The sequence below is a fragment of the Schistocerca nitens genome, chromosome 5 (genome assembly GCF_023898315.1).
Source record: "Schistocerca nitens isolate TAMUIC-IGC-003100 chromosome 5, iqSchNite1.1, whole genome shotgun sequence".
NCBI lineage: Eukaryota > Metazoa > Arthropoda > Insecta > Orthoptera > Acrididae > Schistocerca > Schistocerca nitens.
Window position 1 is genome coordinate 200,559,548 of NC_064618.1, and position 14,285 is coordinate 200,573,832.

Genomic DNA, 14,285 nt, shown 5'->3' on the forward strand with positions numbered 1-14,285 from the left:
CTACAGGGTCCGTTCCCCGCCGTTTTGCCACTAAGTTTTGTGTTGTAGACTTTACTGGAGACCTCGCCGAAACACTTACATTCTTGAAGTCTTGAGCCAACAGTTACACACATGTTTCCCACTAATTGTGCTTCGCATAACACTGAACAGTGAACACACGCTGTTTTACCTCGAGCATCATTTTGTGCTGTATTCAACTGGGCACTAAAAACGACGTCTCCTCTCAACTTACTGAAAAGTAATGACACAGCAAAGAACTCTGGACAGAGCATGCAGGAGATGCGCATATACAGACGTGTGACAGCAACTGATTGATGCACTGAAATCACCGTTTTCATTACTTTCTGTGACGAGCAGTTCTCTTGTTCACTAACAAGCGTTATAAACAATTTAGGCGTTTTATTTAGGCCACCTTTGCGTAGTGGATATCGTCAGAAGATCTAAGAGCCAGAATATTCTACCGAAATACTCTAAGATCTACACTGGAAGGACACTTGACGCAAAAACTAGCAGCTGATCCTTCCACATGTAAATGTAATGCAAGCGGAGAGAAACAGTCATTATTTTTGGTTACACTGTTGTTGTTGTTGTGGTCGTCAGTCCTGAGACTGGTTTGATGCAGCTCTCCATGCTACCCTATCCTGTGCAAGGTTCTTCATCTCCCAGTACCTGCTGCAACCTACATCCTTCTGAATCTGCTTAGTGTATTCATCTCTTGGTCTCCCTCTACGATTTTTACCCTCCACGCTGCCCTCCAATGCTAAATTTGTGATCCCTTGATGCCTCAGAACATGTCCTACCAACCGGTCTCTTCTTCCCGTCAAGTTGTGCCACAAACTCCTCTTCTCCCCAATTCTATTCAATACCTCCTCATTAGTTTTGTGATCTACCCATCTAATCTTCAGCATTCTTCTGTAGCACCACATTTCGAAAGCTTCTATTCTCTTCCTGTCCAAACTCTTTATTGTCCATGTTTCACTTCCATACATGGCTACACTCCATACAAATACTTTCAGAAACGACTTCCTGACACTTAAATCTATACTCGATGTTAACAAATTTCTCTTCGTCAGAAAGGCTTTCCTTGCCATTGCCAGTCTACGTTTTATATCCTCTCTACTTCGACCATCATCAGTTATTTTGCTCTCCAAATAGCAAAACTCATTTACTACTTTAAGTGTCTCATTTCCTAATCTAATTCCCTCAGCATCACCCCACTTAATTCGACTACATTCCATTATCCTCGTTTTGCTTTTGTTGATGTTCATCTTATATCCTCCTTTCAAGACACTGTCCATTCCGTTCAACTGCTCTTCCAAGTCCTTTGCTGCCTCTGACAGAATTACAATGTCATCGGCGAACCTCAAAGTTTTTATTTCTTTTCCATGGATTTTAATACCTACTCCGAATTTTTCTCTTGTTTCCTTTACTGCTTGCTCAATATAGAGATTGAATAACATCAGGGACAGGCTACAACCCTGTCTCACTCCCTTCCCAACCACTGCTTCCCTTTCATGCCCCTCGGTTCTCATAACTGCCATCTGGTTTCTGTACAAATTGTAAATAGCCTTTCGCTCCCTGTATTTTACCCCTGCCACCTTTAGTATTTGAAAGAGAGTGTTCCAGTCAACATTGTCAAAAGCTTTTTCTAAGTCTACAAATGCTAGAAACGTAGGTTTGCCTTTCCTTAATCTTTCTTCTAAGATAAGTCGTAAGGTCCGTATTGCCTCACGTGTTCCAATATTTCTACGGAATCCAAACTGATCTTCCCCGATGTCGGCTTCTACCAGTTTTTCCATTCGTCTGTAAAGAATTCGTGTTAGTATTTTGCAGCTGTGACTTATTAAACTGATAGTTCGGTAATTTTCACGTCAACACCAGCTTTCTTTGGAAAGGGAATTACGAGTATTATATTCTTCTTGAAGTCTGAGGGTACTTCGCCTGTCTCATACATCTTGCTCAGTAGATGGTAGAGTTTTGTCAGGACTGGCTCTCCCAAGGCCGTCAGTAGTTCTGATGGAATATTGTCTACTCCAGGGCTCAAGTCTTTCAGTGCTCTGTCAAACTCTTCACGCAGTATCGTATCTCCCATTTCATCTTCATCTACATCCTCTTCGATTTCCATAATATTGTCCTCAAGTACATCGCCCTTGTATATACTCCTTCCACCTTTCTGCTTTCCCTTCTTTGCTTAGAACTGGGTTTCCATCTGAGCTCTTGATATTCATACAAGTGGTTCTCTTTCTCCAAAGGTCTCTTTAATTTTCCTGTAGGCAGTATCTATCTTACCCCTAGTGAGATAAGCCTCTACATCCTTACATTTGTCCTCTAGCCATCCCTGCTTAGCCATTTTGCACTTACTGTCGATCTCATTTTTGAGACGTTTGTATTCCTTTTTGCCTGCTTCATTTACTGCATTTTTATATTTTCTCCTTTCATCAATTAAATTCAATATTTCTTCTGTTACCCAAGGATTTCTACTAGCCCTCGTCTTTTTACCTACTTGATCCTCTGCTGCCTTCACTACTTCATCCCTCAGAGCTACCCATTCTTCTTCTACTGTACTTCTTTCCCCCACTGCTGTCAATTGTTCCCTTACGCTCTCCCTGAAACTCTGTACAACCTCTGGCTCTTTCAGTTTATCCAGGTCCCATCTCCTTAAATTCCCACCTTTTTGCAGTTTCTTCAATTTTAATCTGCAGTTCATAACCAATAGATTGTGGTCAGAGTCCACATCTACCCCTGGCAATGTCTTACAATTTAAAACCTGGTTCCTAAATCTCTGTCTTACCATTATATAATCTATCTGATACCTTATAGTATTTCCGGGATTCTTCCACGTATACAACCTTCTTTTATGATTCTTGAACCAAGAGTTAGCTATGATTAAGTTATGCTCTGTGCAAAATTCTACCAGACGGCTTCCTCTTTCATTTCTTAGACCCAATCCATATTCACCTACTATGTTTCCTTCTCTCCCTTTTCCTACACTCGAATTCCAGTCACCAGTGACTATTAAATTTTCGTCTCCCTTCACTATCTGAATAATTTCTTTTATTTCATCATACATTTCTTCAATTTCTTCATCATCTGCAGAGCTAGTTGGCATATAAACTTGTACTACTGTAGTAGGCGTGGGCTTCGTGTCTATCTTGGCCACAATAATGCGTTCACTATGCTGTTTGTAGTAGCTTACCCGCACGCCTATTTTTTTATTCATTATTAAACCTACTCCTGTATTACCTCTATTTGATTTTGTATTTATAACCTTGTATTCGCCTGACCAAAAGTCTTGTTCCTCCTGCCACCGAACTTCACTAATTCCCACTATATCTAACTTATCCATTTCCCTTTTTAAATTTTCTAACCTACCTGCTCGATTAAGGGATCTGACATTCCACGCTCCGATCCGTAGAACGCCAGTTTTCTTTCTCCTGATAACAACGTCCTCTTGAGTAGTCCCGGCCCGGAGATCCGAATGGGGGACTATTTTACCTCCGGAATATTTTACCCAAGAGGACGCCATCATCATATAACCATACAGTAAAGCTGCATGCCCTCGGGAAAAATTACGGCTGTAGTTTCCCCTTGCTTTCAGCCGTTTGCAGTACCAGCACAGCAAGGCCGTTTTGGTTAGTGTTACAAGGCCAGATCAGTCAATCACCCAGACTGTTGCCCCTGCAACTACTGAAAAGGCTGCTGCCCCTCTTCAGGAACCACACGTTTGCCTGGCCCCTCAACAGATACCCCTTCATTGTCGTTGCACCTACGGTACGGTCATCTGTATCACTGAGGCATGCAAGACTCCCCACCAACGGCAAGGTCCATGGTTCATGGGGGGGGGGGGAGGGGGGTTGGTTACGCTATTGGCCAACAAACTGTCACAATTGCAAAGTATCCAGAAGTGTGCATGGGGATCGCATTATATATAAATAATTCACGTAGCATCTCGCAAAACGACCCTTGGAAAGATCCATATGTGTAGTTTATTACCCTGTGGCATTTAACAGGTAAAATTTGTGAAGGAGAATGCAGAGATTTGTAATAGAGTAGCCCATTGCTTAATGTATTCATTTAGTAAGTATGGGTGATAAAGGGCGCATCATCGGAGTTCAAGGGGGTCGAAACAACATATATTTTCTTCCACATATATCTCAGGATATCTCACAATTTGATCACACAATTAAATTCTATAAATGTATTTTCCTGCAAGTCATTTGTAAATGGAGTTGCATTTGACTGTCCCTTATACATTGATACTCCGTCAGACTCGCAGTATGACCAATCAATAAAATTGTATGAATGTATTTTCCTGCAAGCCATTTGCAAATGGAGTTGCATTTGACTGTCCCTTATACATTGATACTCCGTCGGACTCGCAGTATCACCATTTAATAAAATTGTATAAATGTATTTTCCTACAAGCCATTTGCAAATGGAGTTGCATTTGACTGTCCCTTATACATTTATACTCTGTCAGACTCGCAGTATTACCATTCAATGAAATTGTATAAATGTATTTTCCTGCAAGCCATTTGCAAATGGCGTTGCATTTGACTGTCCCTTATACATTCATACTCCGTCAGCCTCGCAGTATGACCATTCAATAAAACTGTATACACGTATTTTCCTGCAAGCCATTTGCAAATGGAGTTGCATTTGACTGTCCCTTATACATTTATACTCCGTCAGCTCGCAGTATGGCCACACAATAAAATTGTATAAATGTATTATCCTGCAAGCCATTTGCAAATGGAGTTGCATTTGACTGTCCCTTATACATTTATACTCCGTCAGTCTCGCAGTGTGACCACACAATAAAATTGTATAAATATATTTTCCTGCAAGCCACTTGCGAATGGAGTTGCATTTGACTGTCCCTCATACATTTATACTCCGTCAGCCTCGCAGTATGACAGCTGTACTACGTTCTCTCCACAAGATAAATTAACTGGCTGACGGGGTTTAAATGTATACGGGGGAGTCAGATTGAAACGAGAGACATGAAGAAGCACGTAAACTGTTTATTGTTTCAAAAGTAATCCGCATAGCTGTTAATACATCTAGCCCACTGCGAGATAAGACGGCCATTTATTCCACTGTGAGACAGGATGGTGAATGCCTTTACAGAAATATATTTGCGGTGGCCTACGAAAACATAACTGTACCCAGGCGTGCACTTTTTATTCCGATGCAAATCGACGGCCACGAATGACGTTCTTCAGGACTCCGAAAATATGGTAATCGCGTGATGTGGGTTCTAGACCGTGTGGAGGATGGTTAAGGGCTTCCCGCCGAAACTTTCGTAGAGCAGTCTAAACAACTTTGATAACATGTGAGAGGACCCACAGTAACTAAATAACATATACCAAAAAGGTACTGGAAGAAAAAGTGTTATGGATGGTGGGAAATAAAAAGCCAGTATTCGGTTTTACAGATGATTATGGTTAAGAGGGTAATGAAAATTGAAGGATATCCCCTAAATTATCACAGAACATAAATTATTATAGACGACATCTTGTTCAGAAAATTAAATATAAGTATAGAAGTGAGACTGAATCAACTACGATAGTAAGTAACAAATTTATTTTTTTGCCGATAGATATTACGGGCATATAACCTACAGAGGTGTGTCGATAATCCTGTGACATGTTGTGTCTTTTACAATATAGAACCAGGGCTTGCTGAGAAGCAATTGCTCGGAATTTTTTTATGAAAACTCCCAAAGTGTCATTAAAATTCTACGTTTTTATTCTTCATATCTACATATTTATTTCTCAACATAGTTACCTTGGCGACAAGTACATTTTTCCCAGTGACAGACCAGTTTGTTCATACCGTCGCTGTGACTTTTTTGACGGAGCCACAACTTCACCTCTGCTTGCATCGTTTCATAACCCTCAAAGTAAGTTCCTCGAAAGCGTTCTTCAAGTTTTAGAACCAGACAGAAACTGGATGGGGACAAGTCGAGGCTGTATGGAGGATGATCGGTGATAGTAAATCCAAGGCGTGGACTGTTTCAGATGTCACAGCGCTCATGTGTGGTCTGGCGTTGTCATGTTATAGGAGGGCGTGTTTTATGACGGGCTTTTGAAAAGTCTGTGCAAAAATAAAAACTACTTGTGTGTTTGGGGTAAGCCTTTTTTATTTTGCGACATAGTCTCCTTTTAGACTTATACACTTCGTCCAACGCGGTTCTAATTTGTTGATCCCCTCCAAATAATAGGAATTGTCCAAGTCTGCAAAATATCTATTAGTTGCTGCAATCACTTCCTCGTTTGAATAAAATCTTTGTCCCGCCATCCATTTCTTCAAATTGGGGAACAAATAGTAGTACGAGGGAGTCATGTCTGGAGAACAGGGAAGATGTGAAACGAGTAGGAATCCTATTTCCATTAATTTTGTGACCACAACTGCTGAGGTGTGTGCTGCTGCATTGTCGTGATAGAAAAGGACTTTTTTTTACCCTTTTCCAGATAGTCGATGAGGATTATCCCTTGCGAATCCCAAAACACAGTCGCCATAACTTTTCCGGTCGAAAGAATGGTCTTCGCCTGTTTTGGTGCAGATTTTCCCTTGGCAACCCATTGTTTAGATTTTTTTTTTGGTCTCAGGAGTATAGTAATGTATCCATGTTTCATCCACAGTGACGAAACGATGCTTAAAGTCCTGCGGATTCTTCCTGAACAGCTGCAAACCTTCCTTGCAACACATCAAACGGGCCGGCCGGAGTGGCCGAGCGGTTCTAGGCGCTACAGTCTGGAACCGCGCGACCGCTACGGTCGCAGGTTCGAATCCTGCCCCGGGCATGGATGTGTGTGAGTCCTTAGGTTAGTTAGGATTAAGTAGTTCTAAGTTCCAGGGGACTGATGACCTCGGAAGTTAAGTCCCATTGTGCTCAGAGCCATTTGAACCAACACTTCACACGATTCCCTTTTTGGTCAAGCATGAGCAATCGCGGGACCCATCTTGCGGATAGCTTTCTCATGTCCAAAGTTTATGCAAAATATTATGTGCCCGTTGATTCGAGATTCCCACAGTCCTAGCAATCTCTCGCACCTTAACTCTTCTGTCATCCATCACCATATCATGGATTTTATCAATTTTTTCTGGAGTCTTAACCTCCACAGGGCGTCCAGAAAGTTCAGCATCACTTGTGACCATATGGCCACTCCGCAAATTTTTAAACCACTTATAATCTGTTCTAATCGAAGGTGAAGAGTCACCGTGATGTTTACCAAGCTTCCCTTTAGTCTCCTGAGGCGTTTTGCCTTTCATAAAGTAATGGTTAGTCACCACACGAAATTCTTTTTCGTCCATTTTTTCACAATCACTTGACTTCTTTGATTCACACGAATGCCAAACACAAAGAAATAGACCAATATGCCTGAAACTTAGTGAGCGTTCTTACCTAAGATGCTACTAACTAAACACGACCTCGATACGCGCCAGTGGTGCCATCTCTCGGACTTTGCACGGACTTTTCTGACGCCCCTCGTATGTGCATGAAAGCTCTTGGAATTCATGATTTCAGTTTTTTGAGAGTCTCATAGAACTTTGCAGAATTCATAGTTGTGCCTTTAGGCATGAATTGCAAATATACCTCATATCAAACATCACAGAACACTATGAGCTTGACTTTTCCTGATGATAGCATGATCTTGAGCTTTTTTGGCGTCTGTAGTTCCAAGTGGTGAACTCTGTTGATGTTCTCTTGTCTTCGGTGTCAAAACGATGAAACAAGCTCTCATCACCTGTCACAACGTTGCTGAGGAGTTTATTACCATCATGCTCAAAAAGCAAAATAAAGGGCTGACAAATGTCTAACACCGTCTGTTTCATGTCAAAATGAGCATTCGAGGCACCCATCGTGTACCCAGTTTTCTGTACCGCAGTTCTGCGGTCAAGTTGGTAGTTGATGGTTGGAGACACAACTTCATTGTTACAGGTAGTCTGCGAAAACCAGTTCATAGATGTTGGCAACTGATGAGTCGGGTATGCGACTACAATTAACATCCCTCAGCTAAGGCCTGAAGATGGTGCACTGAAGCACCGAAACTGGTAGCCATATAATAAGTAACATTGTAAAGACGGCTGTGCGTGTTCCACTTTGTTACATAAGTGAACCGCCGAAGTCCCTCAAACCTCAAATCACAAGGATGGGCATACAAAAACTTAATAATGAATGACTAAAAGCTTCGTTTACCACCTTTCACGCGGAGGAGATAACTGGATTACAGGCAACAGACACTGCATACGGATGCCGCAGAGTCCCTACACCAGGCTCATCCAAGAATTGCGTCCGGCGGGCGCGCCCGCGCCCCGCGGGCGCAAGGCAGTGTAGTTCGGCGCCCCGTCCGCGACCGTGTGTCGCTAGTGTCGGCACAGGACGGAGAGAGAGAGCCGCAGAGCGAGTGAGACCGCACACGACTGCTCTGCGCTGGACTGTCCCGCGGTCAGATCTAACGTAAACAAAATATTCTATTTTAGAATTAATTTTATGTAAGGGATATAGAGTCTCATTCTTACTGTTAGTAGTTACAAGTAAGTATTTTTTGTTGTACTTCGTGCTACAATTTTTTGTATCCCTTTTCAGAGTTTAGAAATCGGATCCTTAGTTTGCTGTTTTGTACGTAATAATTTTAACTGACCAAGTTTGAAAACTTATTAAAATAGAATTAAGGTTATAAAGCTCTTTAATTCTTACAGTCAACATTGTTAAAGAAGACAATTAACATTTTACACGTTTTCCTTTTTCGAGGAAACGATTTTGTCTAGGCTTGGTTCAAATGGTTCAAATGGCTCTGAGCACTATGGGACTTAACATCTATGGTCATCAGTCCCCTAGAACTTAGAACTACTTAAACCTAAGTAACCTAAGGACAGCACACAACACCCAGTCATCACGAGGCAGAAAAAATCCCTGACCCCGCCGGGAATCGAACCCGGGATGTCTAGGCTTGGCCCAGAATTCCGTGAGACTGCTAACCTCAAAGAATTGGTCAAATTTTTATCGCCATGGAATGATCGGTTCTTACAGGGCTATTACAAATGATTGAAGCTATTTCATAAATTCACTGTAGCTCCATTCATTGACATATGGTCACGACACACTACAGATACGTAGAAAAACTCATAAAGTTTTGTTCGGCTGAAGCCGCACTTCAGGTTTCTGCCGCCAGAGCGCTTGAGAGCGCAGTGAGACAAAATGGCGACAGGAGCCGAGAAAGCGTATGTCGTGCTTCAAATGCACTCACATCAGTCAGTCATAACAGTGAAACGACACTTCAGGACGAAGTTCAACAAAGATCCACCAACTGCTAACTCCATTCGGCGATGGTATGCGCAGTTTAAAGCTTCTGGATGCCTCTGTAAGGCCCCTTTTTCTTCTGCGAAAAAAACGTTACAGGACACGTGTATCTGGACATGCTGGAAAATTGGCTCATGCCACAACTGGAGACCGCCAGCGCCGACTTCATCTTTCAACAGGATGGTGCTCCACCGCACTTCCATCATGATGTTCGGTATTTCTTAAACAGGAGATTGGAAAACCGATGGATCGGTCGTGGTGGAGATCATGATCAGCATTTCATGTCATGGCTCCACGCTCTCCCGACTTAACCCCATGCGATTTCTTTCTGTGGGGTTATGTGAAAGATTCAGTGTTTAAACCTCCTCTACCAAGAAACGTGCCAGAACTGCGAGCTCGCATCAACGATGCTTTCGAACTCATTGACGGGGACATGCTGCGTCGAGTGTGGGAGGAACTAGATTATCGGCTTGATGTCTGCCGAATCACTAAAGCGGCACATATCGAACATTTGTGAATGCCTAAAAAAACTTTTTGAGTTTTTGTATGTGTGTGCAAAGCATTGTGAAAATATCTCAAATAATAAAGTTATTGTAGAGCTGTGAAATCGCTTCAATCATTTGTAATAACCCTGTAGTTTTAGCAAGCTTTAAAAGAGAGAAAAAGCGCTCACAAATATACGTGGAACCAAACATTGAGAGAACTTTGGCCGCGTGCTTGTGCAAAAGAGGATATTTCTTTCGTGGCAGACAGCTGTAAAAGTCATCCAAAGTTTTACACATAAGAAACCGGTCCTTCAGGCGTATATGGCACTGTAGGTCAATCAGCTCTAGTTCAAGCACTTGTGAGACGTCCTCTGCCCGAAGGGAAAACGGGCGAATAAATATATCTGCCGGCTGGCGTTCGGGCGGTCCGCACGGCCAGCTGAGCGACGCGGCTCGGCCACTGCGACAACATACGAATTCGCCCGGGGCGCTGGCCGCGGGCGATCGCGGGCGATGGCGCCCCGGGGGCACAGTTTGGACGAGCTTGCCCTACACCCTGCCACGTCGTAGGAACATAACCAGCTATAGAGACATCTAGGTTAGCCGTGAAGTGTCATTAAAGTGACCTGAAACGTTTTTCTGTCTGTATGTTATGGCTCATCCCAGGAAATGCTGTCGGGATTTTGATACATTCTTCTGTAATAGTAGACTGATTCACCAAGAAAGCTTGTGTGTATAATTTATAGTTTATAGTGATGATGAATGTGGGTACCGGCATGGTAGCTAGATATATTCAGTCTTACGACTAGACACATTCTGTAATAAAAAAAAAGAGGAATCTGGGAGATGTTGAGATATTTGCACAGAAATGTAGAAGAGAAACGACGAAGAAATAGAAAATAAGCGGTAAAATGTTTTCTTGGTAGGTTAGATAAGCTCCGGGTAGCACACCACAGCAGGAATCATACCGATCGCTGATCGTATGGCTTGCCTCGGTACATCATCAGGTTGTGTTTGCTCACACAATTCGTGTCTACAGTGATACACAGGTGTGCCAAAGTCAAAGACGAAAGTAACTTTGGCATACTGTGTCAATGCCAAGTCCCATATGTCGAAGAAAGACGGAACATGTACAGGACGATTGAACTGCCCACAACGATGTCGTTTTATGCTACCCGCAATGTTATTCTGGCTTTCAAAAATCACTCGCGACACGCTCATATTCTGTCGCTCGCTACGCCGAAACTGATAGTCGTAGAGAAAAAAATTAACAGTAGCATTTTGTAGGAAATTTAATGCAGTTACGCTCTGTACTGCGATACGTTTTCGCTGGAGTCACGGGTTCCGAATTATTCAAGGAAAACGAACAAAATCGACCTTCAAATGCACCTCCACCACCACACTCGTCCGTCGCAGGTCAGGGTTTTTTGTATGTTCTTATAGCACTCCCTCCTACCACTGCACAAAAATTTACACGTTCCCGGACTATTTCCGATATCCGAAATTTTTTGGTCTCTACTGATTGGGCTATTAAGCCATCAGCTTAGTCGGCTATTTCGTTACCTTTATTAATTTAAACGTGCCCTTGAGACTAATGAAAAAAATTACATTTGCAGTCAATACGATAAAACGAATGACGTTGTGAAATTGATCCATAAGTAATTATCCCTTACAAGCACAGTAGTTTCGTTGTCAGAAGGCTGGACGGATACAACGATGTAATTGTTTAATGTTGTTACAATTCACAAAATTGTATGGCAAAATTTACATAAACGTCAGTTTGGCAGTTTGTAAGAGCTCGACCAAGCCTGCGGTGCAATAAGGCCAGACATTGAAGACCAAAAGAGTTCGATTCTTCATGCAGTCACTGAATTTTGTAGAGTGGTAGGAGAGAGTGCTACGAACGACTAACTGGAAATTCTGACCGGTAGTGGCTGAGTGTGGGAGGAGGGGCGGGGGCGTTTGCTGGTAGGAGCTGAGTGTGGAGGAGGGGAGGGGGTTGCGTTTGAAGGTCACTTTCGTACAATTTCCTTGAATAACTAAGTAAATGCCTCTATCGAAAACGTATCCCAGTACAAAAGTTGATTTGCTTTTGATTTGATTTGATTTTAACAGGGAAGCTAAAACAGTTTAGGTCTAAACCGCCACTGCCCGCACCGAAACTGAGTTTATTGTGCGGCAACTCTCCCTGTATATCTAGTAAAGCCAACCAATGCCCTTAAATAGTGCAAGGAGTCCCTCTACCAGATTTTTGTTAGACCCAATTACTTCAGGTCTAGTTGTTCCAAAGATTCTGTATGTTTTACTCTCCAATGCCATGCATTCGAAGATTAAGTGTGATGCAGTTTCTTCACCCTCATCACAGATTCTACATTTAGGGTTCTCTTGCGTTATGCCCATTGTGTGTTGGTGTTTTTTGAAATTCTCATGGCGGGTCATCAGTCCAGTCATGAGTTTGATCTCTTTCCTTTTCAATCCCAGGATTACAGAGCTTCTTTTAAAACATGGCTTGGGCATCATTATCTTACCATGTTTTTGTTTGTGGACCTTGGTCCAATATGCTACTTGCTGTTTCCTAAGCCAGCTCCGTAGTTCTAATTTGATCGTAGCCTTGGTGATAGGACAGGTTCCGCTCTCATAAATGGAGTTGTTGCCCCCATCCTAGCCAATCTGTCTGCTTGTTCATTGCCACAGATCCCTGAGTGGCCAGGGACCTACACTAGATTTACCCTATTGCTTCCCCCTAGATCCACCAGAGCCCTGTGGCATTCTGCAACAACCTTAGATCTTGTTGCAGGAGTTGTCAATGATTTCAGGGCTGCCTGGCTGTCTGACTGGATGTAGATGCTACGATCCTTGTAGCACCTACGCATATTATCCTCTGCACGTGCCCTGATGGCAGTAATATCAGGTTGGAATACAGAGGCCAGTTTTCCTAGAGAGATGATGCCCTCCAGTCTTGGCTGAAACTCGTACACCCCTGCCATAACCACTTGGTCTATTTTCGACCCATCAGTGAACCAAATGATGTCCCCCGTAGGTTGTCGAACTGTACAATAGTTAATAACATTAAATTGTCTAGAAAAAGGACTTTCATTTTTTTCTGTGGGGTGATACACACATCATAAAAAGTTTTGCATCAGCGAGTTCCGGAACCTGTACAGAAAATTGGAATAGAAATCAACGTAAACATCATTTCCGCCCTTTTTATTGCTCATGAAAACCGTACATTGCATGCTGTACCACCATACAGCGAAACAATCAGAGGTGGTGGTGCAGACTGCTGTACACACCGGTACCCGTAATATACAGCAACACGTCCTCTTGCCTCGATGAATGCCAGTATTCGTCGTGGCGTACTATCCACAAGTTCATCAAGGCACTGTTGGTTCAGATTGTCCCATTCCTCAACGGCGATTCGGCGTAGATACCTGATGGGTCACGTCGTCTTTAAACAGCCCTTTTCAGCCAATCCCAGGCACGTTCGATAGGGTTCATGTCTGGCGAACTTGCTGGACACTCTAGTCGTGCGATGTCGTTATCCTGAAGGAAGTAATTCACAAGATGTGCACGATGGGGGCGCGGGTTGTCGTCCATGAAGACGAATGCCTCGCCAATACGCTGCCAACATGGTTGCACTATCGGTCGGAAGATGGCATTCACGTGTCGTACAGCCGTTACGGTGCCTTCCATGACCACCAGCGGCGTTGGTCGGCCCCACATAACGCCACGCCAAAACTACAGGGAACCTTCACCCTGCAGCACTCTGTGTCTAAGGCGTTCAGCCTGACCGGATTGCCTCTAAAAACGTCTCCGACGGTTCTCTGGTTGAAGGCATATGCGACACTCATCGGTGAAGAGAACATGATGCCAATCCAGAGCGTTCCGTCCGGCATGTTGTTGGGCCCATCTGTACCGCGCTGCATGATGTGGTTGCAAAGATAGACCTCGCCATGGACGTCGGGGGTGAAGGGGGTGACGTTTCGCATAATACAGCCTATTGCGCACAGTCTGAGTCGTAAAACGATGTCCCGTGGCAGCACGAAAAGCATTATTCAACATGGTTACCTTGCTGTCAGGGTTCCTCCGAGCCATAATCCGTCGGTAGCGGTCATCCATTGCAGTAGTAGCCCTTGAACGGCATGAGCGAGGCTTGTCATCGACAGTTCCTGTCTGTCTGTATCTCCTCCATGTCTGAACAACATCACTTTGTTTCGCCTGGACACTTCCCTTATTGAGAGCCCTTCCTGGCACAAAGTAACAATGTGGACGCGACCAATCCGCGGTATTGACCGTCTAGGCATGGTTGAACTACAGACAACGTGAGCCATGTACCTACTTCCTAGTGGAATGACTGGAAGTGATCGGCTGTCGGACGCCCTCCGTCTAATAGGCGCTGCTCATGCATGGTTATTTACATCTTTCGGCAGGTTTAGTGACATCTGACAACAGTCAAAGGGACTATGTGTGTGATACAATAGCCACAGTCA